The sequence below is a fragment of the Lacerta agilis genome, chromosome 6 (assembly GCF_009819535.1).
Source record: "Lacerta agilis isolate rLacAgi1 chromosome 6, rLacAgi1.pri, whole genome shotgun sequence".
NCBI classification, from domain to species: Eukaryota; Metazoa; Chordata; class Lepidosauria; order Squamata; family Lacertidae; genus Lacerta; species Lacerta agilis.
In genome coordinates, this window is record NC_046317.1 from 85,025,805 (window position 1) to 85,045,995 (window position 20,191).

Genomic DNA, 20,191 nt, shown 5'->3' on the forward strand with positions numbered 1-20,191 from the left:
TGCTTCCTTTTACCTTTGCCCTGCCTGTATCTCTCGCAGCAAAATTACTAGTGAGCCTAATCACCTCTGCGGGAGAAAAAAAAACCTGCCACTTCTATGATCTGTGCAGCAAGTAGAATAGTTTGCACTAAAATCTTAAAACAGTTCCTCGAGGAAAAATGCACTGTTTATGTGACGCAAACTACTTTACAAACAGACCAATCATAGCCATGTTTACAAAGCAGTACCATTGATTTAAGTGGCTTTTACTGTACTTGCCAGTGTGTAAGCTTAGAACTCCTGTCCAAGAGTGCAAGCCACTTCCAGTGTGGCTTTGTCCAGAGATGGAAACAAGGTAGAATATGGTCTTTTCAGTGGATCGCTAGCCAATATCTGATACCACTGCTTAGTGCCTGCTCGTTCCTGGGATTCTTGATGGACTAGGTCAGGCTTCTTCAAACTCAGCCCTCCAGATGTTTTTGGCCTACAACTCCCATGATCCCTAGCTAGCAAGACCCGTGGTCAGGGATGATGAGAATTGTAGTCTCAAAACATCTGGAGGGCTGAGTTTGAGGAAGCCTGGACTAGGTGGACCTTAATAACATGCTGCAAGGTACTTCTTAAGTGTGATCTTGCTTTGTAAAACAAAGTTGGCTGGCTCAGATCAGTATCTCATAATTAACAACCAACCACTCAGCCAGCTGTGAGAGGTATGTGAAGCACTTTGAGATCACAATTGCTCTGATCTGTGCCGAACTTGATGCCCCAATTAGTGCAGTTCCATTGGAGGTTCTAGACCATCATCTTGTTACAGCCTGTGGGATCTATTTCCATTGTTGTATACCCTGAAGAAGTAGTAGGGAACACTTGCAGCAGTGAGGCTGACTATAGTCCTCTTGATCCCAACTCATTTGACTAGCAAAATATAGTATGAGGTGGTTAAATGAATGGGAAGAATGCCCCTTCCCCTCCTGAAAAGATCTTCCTGAGATACTCTTTTTTGAGGAAACTACCAGTTTCTAATACTGTATTCCCTTCCTGGGCAAGGTGACATCTGGAATCGGCTGTGCCTGGAAGAAGCAGATTATCTAGACTATCTGTTTTTAGCACCAAAACTGCCCAGGCCAACCTGACTGGGAGAGATAGCTTGGGTTGCTTTGCTAGTTATGGCCGTTCCTGGACTCGGATGGCTTGGACTCAGTTGTCCATGCTCTGTTGACCACTCATCTAGACTACTTCAATTTTATCTACGTAGGGCTGCCCTTGAAAACAGTCCAGAAGCTTCTGCTAGCAAAATCCATTGCTGCTACATTTACAGCCCAGTGGAACCATGTGTAACTGGTCCTGAAAGCACTGCACTAGCTGCAAGTGAGCTATGAGGCGCAATTCAATGTTAGCATTTGTGTACAAAGCCCTAAACAGCTTGGGACCCAAGTTCGTAAAGGAGTATCTCCCTCAAACTCAACCATTTTGGGCCCTAGAATCTGCAGGTGAGACCCTGTTGGTGGCACTCCTCCCGAGGGCTATGAAATAGGTTTTCACACATGAAAGGGCCACCTTGGTTGCAATTCCGTATTTACTGAATGCCCACATTGGTGAGATATATCTGTCCCCCTTTATCTAACATTTGGGAGGAATTTAAAAACAAGACTTCATCTAGGCTGAAATATGTTGATCCCAGCAACCTTACAAATATTAACAGTATATATTATTGTTTTTAGAGGGGCTTTTTAATTAATTGTTTTGTTTGCTCCCCTAATAAATATATTCTCCCCCCCCCCCAGGTAGATCATATATAACCACAGTCAGCCTAATCTGGCTTATCTGAGGCAGTTTCCTAAAAGTACAAGAAGACTTACAACACCTTATAGAAATGACACCAAAGAAGGATGTTCTTCTCATTATAGGGGATTGGAATGCTAAAGTAGGAAGTCAAGAGATAAAAGGAACAACTGGCAAGTTTGGCCTTGGAGATCAAAATGAAGCAGGGCAAAGGCTAATAGAGTTCTGTCAAGAGAACAAGCTGGTCATCACAAACACTCTTTTCCAACAACACAAGAGACGACTCTACACATGGACATCACCAGATGGGCAACATCGAAATCAGATTGATTATATTCTCTGCAGCCAAAGATGGAGAAGCTCTATACACTCAGCAAAAACAAGACCTGGAGCTGACTGTGGCTCAGATCATCAGCTTCTTATAGCAAAATTCCAGCTTAAACTGAAGAAAGTAGGAAAAACCACTGGGCCAGTAAGATTCAATCTAAATCAAATTCCTTATGAATACACAGTTGAAGTGAAGAACAGGTTCAAGGATTTAGATTTGGTGGATAGAGTACCTGAAGAACTGTGGATGGAGGCTCGTAACATTATACAGGAGACAGCAACGAAAACTATCCCAATGAAAAAGAAATGCAAGAAAGCAAAGTGGCTGACCAATGAGGCCTTACAAATAGCGGGGGAGAGAAGACAAGCAAAATGCGAAGGAGATCGTGAAAGATACAGGAAATTGAATGCAGATTTCCAAAGAATAGCAAGGAGAGACAAGAGGGCCTTTCTAAACGAGCAATGCAAAGAAATAGAGGAAAATAACAGAATGGGAAAAACCAGAGATTTATTCAAGAAAATTGGAGATATGAAAGGAACATTTCGTACAAAGATTACCACAATTAAGGACAAAAGTGGAAAGGACCTAACAGAAGCAGAAGACATCAAGAAGAGGTGGCAAGAATACACAGAGGAATTATACCAGAAAGATATGGAGGTCTCATACACCCCAGGAAATGTGGTTGCTGACCTTGAGCCAGACATCCTGGAGAGTGAAGTCAAATGGGCCTTAGAAAGCCTTTCTAACAACAAGGCCAGTGGAAGTGATGATATTCCAGCTGAACTATTTAAAATTTTAAAAGAGGATGCTGTTAAGGTGCTGCACTCAATATGCCAGCAAGTTTGGAAAACTCAGCAGTGGCCAGAGGATTGGAGAAGATCAGTCTACATCCCAATCCCAAAGAAGGGCAGTGCCAAAGAATGCTCCAACTACCGCACAATTGCACTCATTTCACACGCTAGCAAGGTTATGCTTAAAATTCTACAAGGCAGGCTTAAGCAGTATGTGGACCGAGAACTCCCAGAAGTGCAAGCTGGATTTCGAAGGGGCAGAGGAACCAGAGACCAAATTGCAAACATGCGCTGGATTATGGAGAAAGCCAGAGAGTTCCAGAAAAACATCTACTTCTGCTTCATTGATTATGCAAAAGCATTTGACTGTGTCGACCACAGCAAACTATGGCAAGTTCTTAAAGAAATGGGAGTGCCGGATCACCTCATTTGCCTCCTGAGAAATCTCTATGTGGGACAAGAAGCTACAGTTAGAACTGGATATGGAACAACTGATTGGTTCAAAATTGGGAAAGGAGTACGACAAGGCTGTATATTGTCTCCCTGCTTATTTAACTTATATGCAGAATACATCATGCGAAAGGCTGGACTGGATGAATCCCCAACTGGAATTAAGATTGCCGGAAAAAATATCAACAACCTCAGATATGCTGATGATACTACCTTGATGGCAGAAAGTGAGGAAGAATTGAAGAACCTTTTAATGAGGGTGAAAGAAGAGAGCGCAAAATATGGTCTGAAGCTCAACATCAAAAAAACTAAGATCATGGCCACTGGTTCCATCACCTCCTGGCAAATAGAAGGGGAAGAAATGGAGGCAGTGAGAGATTTCACTTTCTTGGGTTCCATGATCACTGCAGATGGTGACAGCAGTCACGAAATCAGAAGACGCCTGCTTCTTGGGAGAAAAGCAATGACAAACCTAGACAGCATCTTAAAAAGCAAAGACATCACCTTGCCGACAAAAGTCCGTATAGTTAAAGCTATGGTTTTCCCAGTAGTAATGTACGGAAGTGAGAGCTGGACCATAAAGAAGGCTGAGCGCCGTAGAATTGATGCTTTTGAATTATGGTGCTGGAGGAGACTCTTGAGAGTCCCGTGGACTGCAAGAAGATCAAACCTATCCATTCTCAAAGAAATCAGCCCTGAGTACTCACTAGAAGGACAGATCCTGAAGTTGAGGCTCCAGTACTTTGGCCACCTCATGAGAAGAGAAGAATCCCTAGAAAAGACCCTGATGTTGGGAAAGATGGAGGGCACAAGGAGAAGGGGACGACAGAGGATGAGATGGTTGGACAGTGTTCTTGAAGCTACTAACATGAGTTTGGCCAAACTGCGAGAGGCAGTGAAGGATAGGCGTGCCTGGCGTACTCTGGTCCATGGGGTCACGAAGAGTCGGACACGACTGAACGACTGAACAACAACAAAAGGTAAAGGTACCCCTGACGGTTAGGTCCAGTCACGGACGACTCGGGTTGCGGCACTCATCTGGCTCTATAGGCCGAGGGAGCTGGTATTTGTCCACAGATAGTTTCCAGGTCATGTGGCCAACATGACTAAGCCGCTTCAGGCGAACCAGAGCAGCGCCCAGAAACACCGTTTACCTTCCAGCCGGAGTGGTACCTATTTATCTACTTGCACTTTGACGTGCTTTTGAACTGCTAGGTGGGCAGGAGTTGGGACCAAGCAACGGTAGCTCACCCCATCACAGGGATTCGAACCACCGACCTTCTGATCAGCAAGCCCCTTGGGAAAAGTACAAGTAGGCTGCTCTAAATAATACTCAATTCAAGGTTTACAGGCTACTTCATATGTGCAGATGTTCACATAAGATGTTTTACCTAAAAATGTAAATAGAGTAAATGTGTTAACAAATCTGGTTTCCTGTGTATTTGCAAAGAAGAATATGCTGAGTTGAAGTAATCTTGCTGCAGCCTGAGATATATGGAAGAAATCCAGCAGCCCATGCATTTTACACCTTGAGCTTCTCCCATATAGGTCGGGACATACTGCACTATACCAGCTTCACACGAAGGAGCCATGCTGTAGTGCAGCCTTCACCAACCTGCTGCCCGCTGTGCTGGCTGAGACTCATGGGAATTGTCTTTAGACATCTGGCAGGCATCCGGTTGGTGGAGCCTGCTGTATTTGGTCCCATGCTTTCAGTATAAGTAGGGAAAGTTTATATCCTCATGCAAAATAAAGAGGGTAGAATTTTGGACTGTTGCATTTCAGAGTGTTGGTGTGGGGAGAGTCATAGTTGTTAAATGCTTTTTACACAAGACTCCTGTATGTAGTAGCACATCAAAGGATATCTCTGATACAATGGTATATGCAAGGAAAGTTATACTGTATATGGGGAAATAATTCTATTAAAATATGCAATCACCAACATGAAGCCCGAAGAGTCCAAAGCTTTAGAACCTCATTTCATTTGCAAGCTGACAAAAAGTTGAAAATAAGAGGCCCGAATTTAGTTATTTTCAGTTTCGATTTTTTGACTTCTCTATGAATTCCCTTACATTAGGTCATAGTATCAGGATTTTTCAAGGAGTTGGCTTTTCCACAACTTATTTTCAAATCCAAGGCAGCATATTCATTAAACCATAATATTGGGGGGGATCTCTATCTCTAATAAAAAAATTGTGAAGTGTGAGAACATCAGAGTGCCAATTTACACACTAGGCAAAAAAGCACTTTTAGAGAAACCGGATTCATTTTAAAAATAAAAGCTCATTGCAGATTGAGTCTGCCCTACCCCCAAATGTATCCATTTGAAAGCAGGTGTACAGGCCCCTGTCAGTGGGGGGGCATATCCACACCTGCCCCAGTTACATTGTAGGTTGGCATATACAAAAGCCACAATAACCACTTCATTTGCCTGAGTCATGTGAAAGAGCAAAAGGCATGGAAAACCTAATCAAGAACATGTCTCCGTAGACAGCTGGATCGAGGTGCTTCTGGCCTGCTGATTCTTTTAGATTTGTCAGCAGCCTTCGATACGGTCGACCACAATCTTTTGGACCACCGCCTTGCCGACGTGGGGATTCAGGGCACAGTCCGACAATGGCTGCGCTCCTTTATCTCAGGTCGGGGACAGAGTGGCGCTAGGGAGGGAGTTGTCGCCGCGACACTCCTTGGTGTGTGGAGTTCCGCAGGACACAATCCTTTCCCTGATGCTTTTTAATGTCTTTATGCGCCCTCTTGCCCAGATTGTGCAGAGTTTCGGGCTGGGCTGTCATCAATATGCTGATGACACCCAGCTTTATCTGTTGATGGACGGCCGCCCTGACTCGGTCCCAGACACACTGGCCAGGTGCTTGGAGGCTGTGGCTGCATGGATGTGTGGGAGCCGGTTGAAGTTAAATCCTTCGAAGACAGAGGTCCTTTGGTTGGGTCGGGACGACATGGGGTTGGGAGGCCAACTCCCATCTCTTGCGGGGGCCCATTTAGTGCCAGCACCTTCTGTCAGGAGTTTGGGTGTAACCTTCGACGCCTCTCTTTCCATGGAGGCGCAGGTTGCAGCCACAGCAAAGGTGGCATTTTCCCATCTCCACTGTATTAAGCAGTTGGCCCCCTACCTCTCTCGCCCCGATCTGGCCACAGTGATCCAAATAATAATCTTTTGGAGGTCCTGAGCAACAGAGATCCTAGGTTGGCCTCAACTAGGGCCAGGGCTTTCTCAGTATTGGCACCGACTTGGTGGAACAGTCTATTACAAGAGACCAGGGCCCTGCGGGATTTGGCATCTTTCCACAGGGCCTGCAAGACGGAGCTGTTCCACCTGGCCTTTGGGTTGGTTTCTGTTTGATAGTTATGCTTCATTCTTTTATTGGTGGGCTATTTGAAAATGAGACTGAAATTTTTAATTTTAAAATTTGTATTTTAATCTGTATTTTAAATTGATTGTTTTTATGTTTTTGCTGTGATTTTGATTAGTGTTAGCCGCCCTGAGCCCGGTTTTTTGCTGGGAAGGGCGGGGTATAAATAAAAATTTATTAGTAGTAGTAGTAGTAGTAGTAGTAGTAGCCATATCCACCTTTAGGTAGAGCAGGATCTAGAATCAATCTAAATGGAAGGCAGCATGTTGAATACAAGCATGAAATGATTCTGGATTGAGAAACACTACATTTTTGTGCTACAAGCAGTTAAAGTATGTACCGCCTTACTGACAGGTATATCTTCTTGCTCCAGAAATTTCCGCAGCCAAGCATGAAGACGGTGAAAATAACACCTGAATTGCCTCACATACAAGAATTTTGACTTCTACAACAGTTTGGTTTTGGGGGCAAACCTTTGGTCTGAGGTGAACTAAATATTGCCCTTTAACCTGTGGGTTGTTCTTTAATTGGTTTTTATTGTGATGAAATATATTTTAAAGCTAGATGTTTTGTATTTGTGGGGGGTTTTGTTTGTTTGTTTGTTTTTTGCTTTAGCCTGTGGTTTTAGATTTTGATAGTTAACCACACCAATGCGTTTTTGGGTAAAAAGCTGATGATCTGCCAGACATTTAGAGGAGGAATTGAGTTCTGAGATGTAGAGCACATGCATGCACAGGGTCCCACGATGAACCCGTGCCACCGCCTAAATCTTGGCAGCAAGGCTAGGAGATGAGACACGGCAGAACCACAGCTGTTTAACAGTAGACAGTACTGGGGGAGATGTAGTTTCAAATCTGTTCACCATAATTTCTAACCTTTATACTTGCAATGCAGATATCTTTACAGCAAAATAAAAAGTTGCCTTGCAACACGCTTTGTCTGCCTGTTGTCCAAAGGGGCGTTTCCGCATACATTTTCATCACCTGATGACCATAATAAAATGGGTGGTTTGTATGCATAATACAGCCATCACAGATCTAATGGCACCCAAAACTATAGTTTTAAATAGTTTTTATGCTGTGACATGCCCTGGGACTTTAGGGTGAAGGGTGGTTAATCATAATATAAATTCAGCCTTGGTGCTAAATTTCCTTATGTGCAAATTGGGTGTTTTGACATACGCTTTTTAGATCCCACTTCATTAGATGCATGAAAATGTTATCCTCTGTTGGCAGTTATCAGCCATCTGAGAACAACACTTCACGCGTCTGTGGAAGAGAACTCTAGGCTAGAATACCTTATGCACAATATTGGTGTGTTAGTTTTTTAAGGAGTCACAAGATGCTTCATTGCAGACATCTTGCCTGAATCATCTCTGTATACAGTAGATTCCAAGAGCAATGGAGGCACAAAAAGCCTGTTTCTTCATGTGGTTGAGCTGGTTCTGGGAAAAAAAAAACATTCTAAAGACCAGTTTATGCATTCTACAACCTCAGGCATTTTTTGTTGCCTAGTTCTTTTAAAGTTGTCTCAAAAGTGCATTCAACTTTGCCTTGCCTATTTTTTAGCTTAAGCCCAATAACTTCCAGTACATTTGCCTGAAGGTGCTATTATCCAGAAAAAGCCCTTTAAAGAAGACATTGGAGCAGGCAATGCAGGAAGTACAATTAATTTCTGCAGTTATTGAATTTAAGGGGGAGGAGAGATTGTGTCATCATAAGTTCTCACTACATTTTCTGAAAACCTTGAGTAGGCTGTTGATTTTTTTTTTTAAGTAAAGCTGCTATCCTTCCCTAACATTGGATAGAGTGAACACTATAATCTGGCTCTGAAAGCTGTCTTGGATGGGAGACCACCTGGGAACCATCTGCAAGTTGCTTTGAGGTCTTTAGAGGAAGCACATGGTATAAGCAATAAATAAATGAAGACTGTTTACGTTCATATTCAAAGCTTGTATGTTTGGATAAGGAATATTCCTTAGGGGGAAATGGGACTGCTCAAGCCCTTTGATTCATAAGAAGTGTTTCCTGAGTTCAATTAATATATTTCCTCTTTTTAAAAAAAAAAAATCATTTTTATTGTTTCAGGGAACAGAACTTGGGCAAGGGCAGGGATGAATGAATGATTTTTAAAGCAATTGCGCTGAAATGAATTTCAAAGAGTGTTCAAATATGCACATGACCATTTAAAATTCTAATTCTGAAATTCCAAATCCATATTTGAAATTTGACTCCAGCCTTCAAGTTCTATTTATGGGTGAATTTTCCATTCCATTTCCATTGGAGTGGAAATGTTCAGGTTTATGTGTAGGTTCACTTGAATGTTGGTGACAAGTTTGTGTTGCAACATGAGGGGGGGGGTGTGAATTGAATTGCAACGTAGACACCGCATACTGAATGTTGCGGGTTTCATAGACATCACATTCCACTTGCCATGCAATACTTGGGAGGAAAGAGCTACTGGATATTAATATAACAAATCAAATAAGACTGTTATTGACCCCATGTTGCTTCCACGTAACTTTATTACAACTGTACCATTTTGTCTGTTTGAAAGAGTCTAGGAGAATGCATTGCATCATAGTCCCAAACCATTGAGCCTAGTGGACTTCTCAACACAGCTGCTACTTTTCTACAGCAGCCAGTTTCTGAATAACAGTTTTTTGTATGGTTTGGGTTGCTGCTGCTTCCAGCGGTCTTGAAGATATGTAGAGTGGCAGGTTACACAGTTCTTTAAGTCACTGCAAACACTTGGTGACCACAGTTATAATGAATCAAACTTGTACTTGATCTGTAGATAAACAGTTTGGGTGGAAATCAGCATGGCACGAAGGAGGTTGCTCAGTCAGCATAAGCATTTTGGTTGCATGATAAAAAACCATCTCTCCTCTCCCCACAAACTGTTTTGGGGTTTCTGACCCCCCCCCCCAGAGCAGATTTGTGGGGTACATGGGAAGAAAGCGTGGGGAAAGCCCTACTGGAGTCTTGTTGGCTTCCACTAACAGGACCAAGTACGTAGCTGAATCCAGCCCATAGCCTGGTGTTATGTACTGAGTTGAATAGGATCCAAAATGCAGCAGTCTGGTTGGTCCTAGAACAATAGGATTCAGAATGCAGCAGTCTGCCCCAATCCGGCTCCAGGTGGAAGTGAATCCGCAACCTGATTGGCCCACAGGAGTATTCCAGAATTAGCCAATCACGTGGGGCCCATTGTGTAAATAGTGTATATAAAGCAGACGTTTTGGGGAAACTTTCATCCCTTGCTACTATGAGCTGAATAAAGAGCATGAAATCCACACTTGACTCCGAGTATATTTCACCTAGATTGCTGCTGATACTATCAGCTGTCCCTATCCAATGCCAAATTTGGTTCTTTCACCAAATACACCTTAAAAAACCTGAGTTCTTATATTTTGACTCTTACGGCCCTCAACACGTTAATTTTTATTTACCTATTTAAATTTGTATACTGCCCTTTATCTGAAGATCCCAGGGCAGTTCACAACAGAAAAATACAATATGAGAATACAATATGCATAATAAAAACCCATACCCCCCAACACATTTAAAAAGCCATGGGGTGTTAAATCAACACCTGGTTGAAGAAAAACATTTTCCCTTGGTGCCTAAATATATGTAATGAAGGTGCCAGGTGAGCCTCCCTTGGGAGAGCATCTCACAAACGGAGCCATTGCAGAAAAGGTCCATTCTTGCGTTGCCACCTTCCGGACCTCTCATGAAGGCACACAAAGAAGGGCATCAGATAAACAGTTCAGCTTTTTACTCTTAAAAGTCATTTAAACAATGCCCAATCAAAAACGGAATGGGATAGTCTAAAAAAGTTATCCACCTTGGCTCCCAATTCCATATTAAACTTCACCTTTTTTGAGGGCCTTGTGTTACTAACAGCCAACCATGTTGAGTGTGTTAAATTTATTCCCATTATCCTCCCCTCTTGTGCCTTTCCAGGATACAGAAGTGATTAACTTTTAGATACGTTTCTGGTACTTAAAGTGTTTGCTGTATTTACAATATTCCATTTTTTTTTTCTTCAAATGTGCTTGCTGATTTTGCATTACTTCCTGCCCCAAAACCACAGCTCATTTAATAGCCAAGAACCTATCCCTTACTTCTGGGCATTTTCTTTCTTATTAAAAAAAAGTTTTATTGAAACTTTTCAGCATACTGTCCAATAAAAAAAAACTAAATAAACATTTAAAAAGAAAATTTCAACTTCATACTCAGCCATTTAAGAATATTGGTTTCATCATCTAAGTGGTTTTCCTGACTCTTGTGTCATTAAAAATTATTGTGGATATAATGGCTTTGTGTTTGCCAATATAAACAGGTCCCAATCATTGTCTCTTGTTTTGAAAGGGATCCGATTCAAGCTTTTAAAAGTTGATGTCCTGTAATCAACTCCGTAACAAAGACGTCTGAGTAAGCTTAGCAGTCATTGTAGAAAATGAACTCTCCTCTTATGGATCAGTAACTGTTTAAGAAACAGGAAGCAGAAACAGGAAGAGAGTAGGAATAAATGGATATTTCTCCAACCAGAGGGATGTAGAAAGTGGAGTCCTTTTCAGTTTGTAGATAAATGATCTAGACCAGAGCTTTTCAAACTGTATTACGACACATTAGTGTGTCAGCTACAGTGTATAGGTGTGCCACGTGATGATGATGATGATAATAATAATAATAATTTATTATTTGTACCCTGCCCATCTGGCTGGGTTTCCCCACGTGAACGCTCCTCGTGCTCCTCCAATGGCTGGAAAGGGGTTAATTTAACGTCTGGTTTTCTAGTAAATGTACGGAATGTACGGAAGTAATGTACGGAATGCTAGTAATGTACGGAAGTGAGAGCTGGACCATCAAGAAGGCTGATCGCCGAACAATTGATGCTTTTGAATTATGGTGCTGGAGGAGACTCTTGAGAGTCCCATGGACTGCAAGAAGATCAAACCTATCCATTCTCAAGGAAATTGGCCCTGAGTGCTCACTAGAAGGACAGATCCTGAAGTTGAGGCTCCAGTACTTTGGCCACCTCATGAGAAGAGAAGACTCCCTGGAAAAGACCCTGATGTTGGGAAAGATGGAGGGCACAAGGAGAAGGGGACGACAGAGGATGAGATGGTTGGACAGTGTTCTCGAAGCTACTAACATGAGTTTGGCCAAACTGCGAGAGGCAGTGAAGGATAGGCGTGCCTGGCGTGCTCTGGTCCATGGGGTCACGAAGAGTCGGACATGACTGAACGACTGAATAACAATTGCTAGTAAAACTGAGTTACTGTGTCGCGAAATGATGCATGTCTAAAAAGCATGTCACCAACATGAAAAGTTCGGCAAGCTCTGATTTAGATTAAGGGGTGAGCAGTGAAGTAGCCAAGTTTGCTGATGATACAAGGGATCTTAAAGACCTCCAAAAGGGCTTCTCCAAACTGAGTGAATGAATGTAAAATTGCAACAGCAAGTTAATGCAAGCTAGTGTAAAGTGAGGCACATTGGAACAAAATAAATAAATAAATCTTAATTTTGCATATACACTCATGGGGTCTGTACTGGCAGTGTCTGGCCAAATGACCGCCTCCTTCCCTACAGACCTTCTCTGGTGCTAAGATGGGTGGAGGGCGGCCTCCTGGTTGTTCCAGCACCCTCAGAAGCTTGGATAAGTCTGTCAACGGATACTAACCATACAGGTATTGAATTGAATTTATTTTTACGGTCACACACCAGCTCAACCATACAGGTATGTTTTACCTCCACTATGGGAGTAGAACATCAAACATTAAAAACTCCCATATACAGGACTGCCTTCAGATGTCTCCTAAAAGTCAGTTTGTTTCCTAAACATGTGACGGGTGGGCGTTCCACAGGGTGGGCACGACTACGGAGAAGGCCCTCTGCCTGGTTCCCTGTAGCTTTACTTCCCACAATGAGGGAACCGCCAGAAGGCCCTCGGAGCTGGATCTCAGTGTCCGGGCTGAACGATGGGGGTGGAGACGCTCCTTCGGGTATACAGAGCCAAAGTACAACACACAAAGTGTAAACCAGCCCAAAACTGAATATTCACAATAACAAAGAATTCCTTAATAGTACTTACTGATACTATTCACTCCTACAGTATGCCTTGCACAGGTATGGAAGCAGAGTTGGTATGTGAATGAGTTCTAAGGGTTGGGACATATGGAGGCAGTGGTTACTGCCCTGCGTTCATCGCAACCAGCACTGTTGCCATTCTGCTACAGTTTTGCTTCTTCTAAAACCTATGTCGATGGCCAGAACTAATGTAATTCATCATGCAACTAATTTTAATGGAAGGGAAACATCAGAAAATGACCGTTACTTACAAAACATTTGCAGACTTCAAGGAAAAACACCATAGCCAAGACCACTGCTATTTGCTTGCATGATTTCCATTCCAGACTTCCTATGAACATGCAGTTTGTGGCAATTTACACTCCCATTTCTACAGCATCCCTATCTAGGGGTCAGTCTTTGTTTGAGAATCTTTGTTTACTGGTGACTTATAACTAGCAGGGATGGACTCTATAAGCAAAGGCAAGGCCTGCATGAAAGGAAGAATCATTTTGCGAAATTTCTTGTAGAGTCTTAAGAATGCATGGTGGGGGTGGGTTTCGCTTGAAAACAAAATTCATAATCCTTCAACACAGTTGCTTAAAATATTACTTTGGGTATCCTCATTAATTTCAGTGGTCTCGTGGAAGTAAAGCCCGTCCCAGGTATCTTTGGTTTGGTTTTTTAACTGATGCTAGCAGCAGTTCTAAGTATACTTAACAAGGAATCTCTGCTGCAGTTCTATATAAACGCTTACTTGAGAGCAAGCCCTACTGAGTCCAGTGAGCCTTACTTCTAAGTAAACATGCCTAGGATTGCCCTTTCTGTCCCTTTGAACTGAGTGCGGCTTGCTTCTAAGTAAATATGTTTAGGATCAGTCTGTATATGTTGTGATTAAATCTCAAATTATTGAACTGGGCCTGTGCTAATGGTTGACTGACAACCACACAGTGCCATAAGTCAATAGCTAACGAGAGAGAATGAGATTAAAAGAAACCACTGCTAGCAACTGAAAAATAATCTCTTGTAAACTGGGAAATTTTGCTATACCATACTTCAAGAGGGAGTGGGTGGGCAGAAGATAGATTTATATCTATTACTTGTTTTTATTTCCAATTTGCAGCAAATCAAAGGGTTTCTGGCACCCAATTATTTAACAATAACAAAAAAAGCTTCCTTTGCTCTTCTAAATCAGGCAGCTGAAATAAAGAAAGGTCTGGGGGGGGGGGGGCAACCAAGAGGGGATTTTGGTCAGAAAGAATTGTGAGCTCAGTTAATTCTAAAGCACATTTTCACCGCACTTTAAGAAAATGTAGACCCCGCCAAGCCTGAAAGCTATATAACCCAGCTATACATTGCTGCTGCTGCTGCTACTACTACTACTACTGCTGTTGTACTGCCCTATACCCATAGATCTCAGGGTGGTTCACAACATAAAATCACTATACACACACACACGATTTTATGCTGCATATTTCTATGGATTACTAGGCTGGTTTGGAGTATGGGTTTTTGACTCCGTAGCATCAGCTCATTCGAAATTAAGAGGATGGAACAGCTGCTGCAGTTTCATGGCCGATAAATGCACCCCCTTCCCCAGAAAGTAAAGACTTCCCTTCCTAATCAAAGACACTCGGTAATGGTATACCAAACGTTCCTGTGTGGTGATTCTGCGTTGTCAGCCTGAAATCATAATACCACATGCAACTTTTGATATTACTTTGAATTTTCTGCTCTTATGTGCCAGGATGGTGATGTGCATCCTTAAACCAGTGAGAAAGTGGCTGCAATCGCCAGTGCTATTTTTCTATAAAAAGAGGTGCCAAAACTAACCATGAACACCTCCCTTGTTCTCTTACAATGGCGATGGCGCCCACCTGAGAGGTGCCGGACCTGAGTTCCGGCTGAAAAAAAGCCCTGGCAATTGCTATATGGAAACTCTCATCACCAGAATACTAACACATGATGCATCTGTGTAATGTCTGATTGGGGGTCAAACCATAATTCAGGTTTGCCTTGGCACTGAGAAGCTGCTCTTGAAACATGCTGTCTCACTAGGAAGCCTAACACAATAATTATCGTCCTTAAAATGCCTGTCATTATCCACTGCCCCTTTAAAACTGTAATTATAATTACACACCACTGCCATTCAGGATCCTCTTTTGAAAAGAAAATGGTTAATGCACCACGTGTACGCATGCACTCCAACCCATTTATACATTCATTCCTTTGTTTTTACTCTCACCTGCCAAGTTTATCCCTTAAAAAAAAATGCAATGCACAGTATCCAGATTCTAGAGGGTAGCTTTCTGTAGCAACAGAAAGAGAAATTTGTGATACTGTACTGTAAAAACAGGTCTCCTATTGTATTAAATTTCTTTCTCTTTTGTGTGCAACAGTGTCACTTTTACAGTACAAATCCTTATGCCGTTCCCATTCTCACACTATTATTATTTATAAAATTTATATTCCGCCCCTTGCCCAAAGATCACAGGGCAGTTTACAACCTTCAAAAGCCAAAACCAACAAACAAAATATATAACACGACAGCAAAAAAGTAACCCTTCCCCCCCCCCACGCATTTTAGAAGCCATCAATTTTGTAATCAGCCAAAGGCATAGTTGAAGAGAAACATTTTTACCAGGTGCCTAAAGATATGTAATGAATGTGCCAGGCGAGATGTGCAATCCCCGGGGAGAGTGATCCACATACTTCCTCCTCAAAATTTAAGGCTTGGGTATTTAGTGCACATATTCTGCCCCCAAAAACCCTATGGGGTGGTATCCAATGAAGTACAGTTGTACCTTGGAAGTCGAACGGAATCCGTTCCAGAAGTCCGTTCAACTTCCAAAATGTTTGGAAACCAAAGTGCGGCTTCTGATTGGCTCCAGGAAGCTCCTGTAGCCAATCGGAAGCCATGGAAGCCCCATCGGACGTTCGCCTTCCAAAAATAGTTCGCAAACCGGAACACTCACTTCCGGGTTTGCAGTGTTCGGGAGCCAAAACGTTTGAGAACTAAGCTGTTTGAAAACCAAGGTACGACTGTACCTAACTTAAATGCAAGGACTTCCTGCTGTGTTGTCTAAATTCCTTTCCTTCTCATTTCCTTATGTATTACCACTTTCATCTGTTCTGGGGTTTCCTCCACCCCTCTGGAGCAGATTTGGAGAAGGTGCAGAGAGAGAAGAGAGAGGGGAGGTTCTGTTGTGCAAATAGAAACTCATGCATCTAGTTACAGTTAGGTAGCTGTGTTGGTCTGCTGTAGTCAAAACAAAATTTTAAAAAATCCTTCCAGTAGCACCTTAGAGACCAACCAAGTTTGTCACTGGTATGAGTTTTCGTGTGCGTGCACACTTCTTCAGATACACTGAAACAGAAGTCACCAGACCCTTATATATAGTGAGAGGGTGAGGAGGAGTATTACTCAGAAGGGTGGTGGGAATGGGCAATTGGCTGATAGGTGTGGTAAACCTGTTGACAACTGCAGGAAAAAGCAAGGGGTGAGATGGCTAAAAATAGCTATCATGTATAATGAGATAAGAATCCAATGTCTCTATTCAGACCAGGTCTCTCCATGGTTTTAAGTTTGGTAATAAACTTATTTCAGAAATAGACTGGAAAGAGAAGTTGCTGAATTGCAACTTATTACCAAACTTAAAAACAGCTTATCACTTCTGTCCAGTTCAATCATAAAGCCATTTTTTGGAGGGGGGGAGGAATAATGTTACCTGCCACCCCAGTCTCTGTGCAGTGAGAGATTCCAGGGCTGCAAGCACTTACCCTGGCTTGGTGTTTCCAAAAGGGTCTTGTTTCTCCCATAACCACAGCAAACACAAATCAAACATTTCTCTGACATTCCAGCTTGCTTCTTTACTTCCAGGACACATCACTGCATTTTCAACTCCAGACTTTGGCATCACCCTTTTAACTAGCCATGAGCTTGCCGGGGGGGGGGGGGACGGGACCACCCATTCTCTATTTCACACAAAGACCATTTTCTTTGTGTCCCTTAAAGGCCCATCACCCAAGTTATCACCTCAACATAGGAATCTAACCTGGGTTAAGGCTTGCTGGATCCAGAGGTTAGAAGGATCTCACGTACGTCCTCCCCACTCACCAAACTCACAGCAATACTTTGCCTAAGTAGGACTGCCTGAGCCCAGCTCTGACGAGGTAAGAGTGAATCTCTACTTGACATTAATGTCGCTTTGCATTTAAGGTGCAGAATTTTTAACAAGCAAATAGCATCAGCTGGGGAGTGGGTGGTAATTATCAGATTCACAGCAGGCGTAGAAGAGCAATTTCATTATTTTTCCTCAGGACTGCAGCAAAGTGGGAAATCTAATGATGGTTGCAATTTACAAGCAGAGGAAATCCCCCAGTGGCACAAAATAGGGGATACCCCCCTCCACAAGCAAATGCAAGCTTTGGAAGAGAAATTCTTTTCTCAAGACCTCAGTGTGGGAGGAAAGGGTTAATTCCCCCTCCACAACTGCTATGATCCTGATTGTTATCATGCCCCACCCCCTCGCCCATGCTTTTTGCATTTTTCCAGTGCCTGGACTCAACTACAAAGATGTAATATCTAGTTTTGTCCTAAGAATTCAATTGTTTCAGGGACCTCTTAGGAACCTTTCATTTTGTTTGTACCTTTGCTTCATTGATTTCCGCAGAGCCCCTTCAAACAAAGATTACCCAGGCTAGTTTACAGTAAAAACACAAAGTAATAAAGGTGCAAGGAAGAAACCCAACATAAAGCAACAGACAAATCTGCAGAGTAAAAGCAGTGATTTGTACAGTGCATAATTAAGCCATGGAATTCAGTTGTACAATACATAGTGGTTGCCACTAACTTAATGGCTTTCCAAGAGAATTAGACAAATTAATGGGGGATAAGGCTATGTTCCACCTCTGCTGTCAGAGACAGTATACTTCTGAATATTTGTTGCTGGAATCACACGTGAGGATAGTGTTTTTAAAGAACATATACAGATTAAGCACTGGTGGAAACTCACAGTATAGCACTCCAAGAAGCACCCAAAAATCTGCTGTGCCCCAATCATATCTTCAGGGTTACAGCCAACATCTCAAGATGTTGTTAGTCTTTTCCAGAGTTCTAAAACTCAGCTCTCTGACTCTTAGTAGCCTTCCTTTCCAGCTGACCTTTCATACATAAGACTCCTCGCTTACATCACCCTCAGCTGGGGGTCCAACCCACAATCTTAACACACCATCCTAATACTGTAAACTAATGTTCATAAGTAGGTGTGTTTTGATTGGCTGTGTGCCAAAATACTGGCTTCCTATTAAGAAGTGTGTACAGTACTTCAACTATTAGACCTAAAAATGTCCAATATTTCAGACTTTGTGACTAGTGTATTTTGGACTATATGCCATGGAAATTTCTGGGGATGTATCATCTCCATCCTCTTCCCTGCTGAGTTCTACATGGGCAACCATTACAGAGGAGGAAGGTTCCACTTGCTGGACTGGTTGCAAGTAGGAAGGCAGGCAGTTCACCCTCATGGACCAATCTCCGCAATCAAGATGTGAGCATCAAACAGATGCTACAAGTGCAGCTGTCCTCCAGCCATCAACCAGGTGATCAGAATAGTAATCCTCACCCAGTTGTTTTATTATCCATTGTACCAGGAACATTAAAAAGTCTGCTAGATCAGGCCAATAGCACATCTAGTCTAACATCCTGTTCTCACAGAGGCCAACCAGATGCCTACAAACAGGACATGAGGATCACAATCACCACCCTTCTTAATTAGCTGTGGGTATGTGGAGGAGGCATAGATAACCTAATCAAGTGGAGAGGTTTCAAATGCATATCAATTAACTAAATAACAGGATCCAGAATCAATCTAGACTGATGACAAACAGGTATCATTTCGTATTGAGGAAAACTATTCTTTGCGCTACAAATGGGTAAGTGTGCACACAGACCCAGAATGTCCTCAGAGGAGCATTGCCCTTTAATTCTAATTGTGTAGCTTTCTGCACCTGGCTCTGGTTGCTAGATCTCGAGGTTGCAGTAAAAATGCAAAGTTGATCTGAGGATCCTGAAAAATATCACCCCGATCTAAAAAGCCTTTCGCTCAGAAAGCTGAGTCTAAGAACAATCACAAATGATATTTTCCTATTGCCTTCACTAATCAAGGCTGAAGTATTACACATACTAAGCCGACAGAATTATATAATTAAACTTACAAAATTAAATTGCTGCAGAAGTATAATTTTATATAATATTAACATACTGCGCTTGCTTGAACAGTTAGAACTTACCTCCATTCCTGGTCTCCCAACAAACTGCTTATGCATTGTTATGCAGAATTTCTTTGAACCTCCTTACTTATTTTTTGAATACAGGTCTCTGATTTGCCATAACTGCTTCCAGCTGCAGAGTGTTACATGGCTGGGTGATATGTAAAAAAGCATTCTTTTTTGTTCATTTAAAAAAAGAAAGAATAAAGAGTTAACCATTGTTCCCTGTTGGAGTGCTTTGCTGTGTACAATATCTGAAATGATAAACCTCGGTCTGTTCTTCTCATTTCTTGGGGTTTACTGCAATAAATATTATGAATAGGGGGTTTTTATAATAAAAATAACATAGCTCAGAAGTCAAATCTGTAGGAATTTCAGCTGTCACTTAATACAGGAAATAATGTTTATGAAAGTAGTAAGATTGGAAATATAATTATGAATGCTTTTAAAAAACACAATAATATTATTTTTAAAAATATCAAGCCAAATCTAGTTTTAAAAATCTTATTATGGGGGGCATAATTAATAACTAAGTACATTTCTTGTAGTAAAATTCATGCTTCTTAAATGTGAGATAGAGGAGAGAAATATCCTGTATATCAGAGGCCACTAGAGCAATATTTCCCCTTCGTTTTCTGTTTGACTTAATTTGCAGGGGAGTTGCAGAATCCCCAGATTGAATTAGATTAGGCCTCACCAGCAACACCACTAAAAGCACCCACAACAAAGCCATGCGATTGCAGCACATACACAAGAGCATCCACTGGGACGTGGATGGAAAATACCCACAACGATGATGACACCTAGTGATACAGGCTTTGGTCCCCATGGCAACGCATACACCACCTGCATCACCTGGGGCAACCCAGGATGTCGCATGAAGAAAAATTGCATGCGTACTTTACGCAGAAGACGCCACACAAAAGAAAATGGGAGCATATACAAGCACGCATGCATATTCTCAATTATTATGGCAATTGCAGGCAGGAGGGCAGGAACCTCGTTCAAGCCCTCTTTTCTCTAGATACCCTGGTGCTTGGGAGGGGAGGGGGGTAGTTTCTGATTATGCTTTCCTGCTGCATCACTAACACCTCATGATCATTGGTATCAAAGATCCCTGCCTAGCATGATTGTAGAATTCCA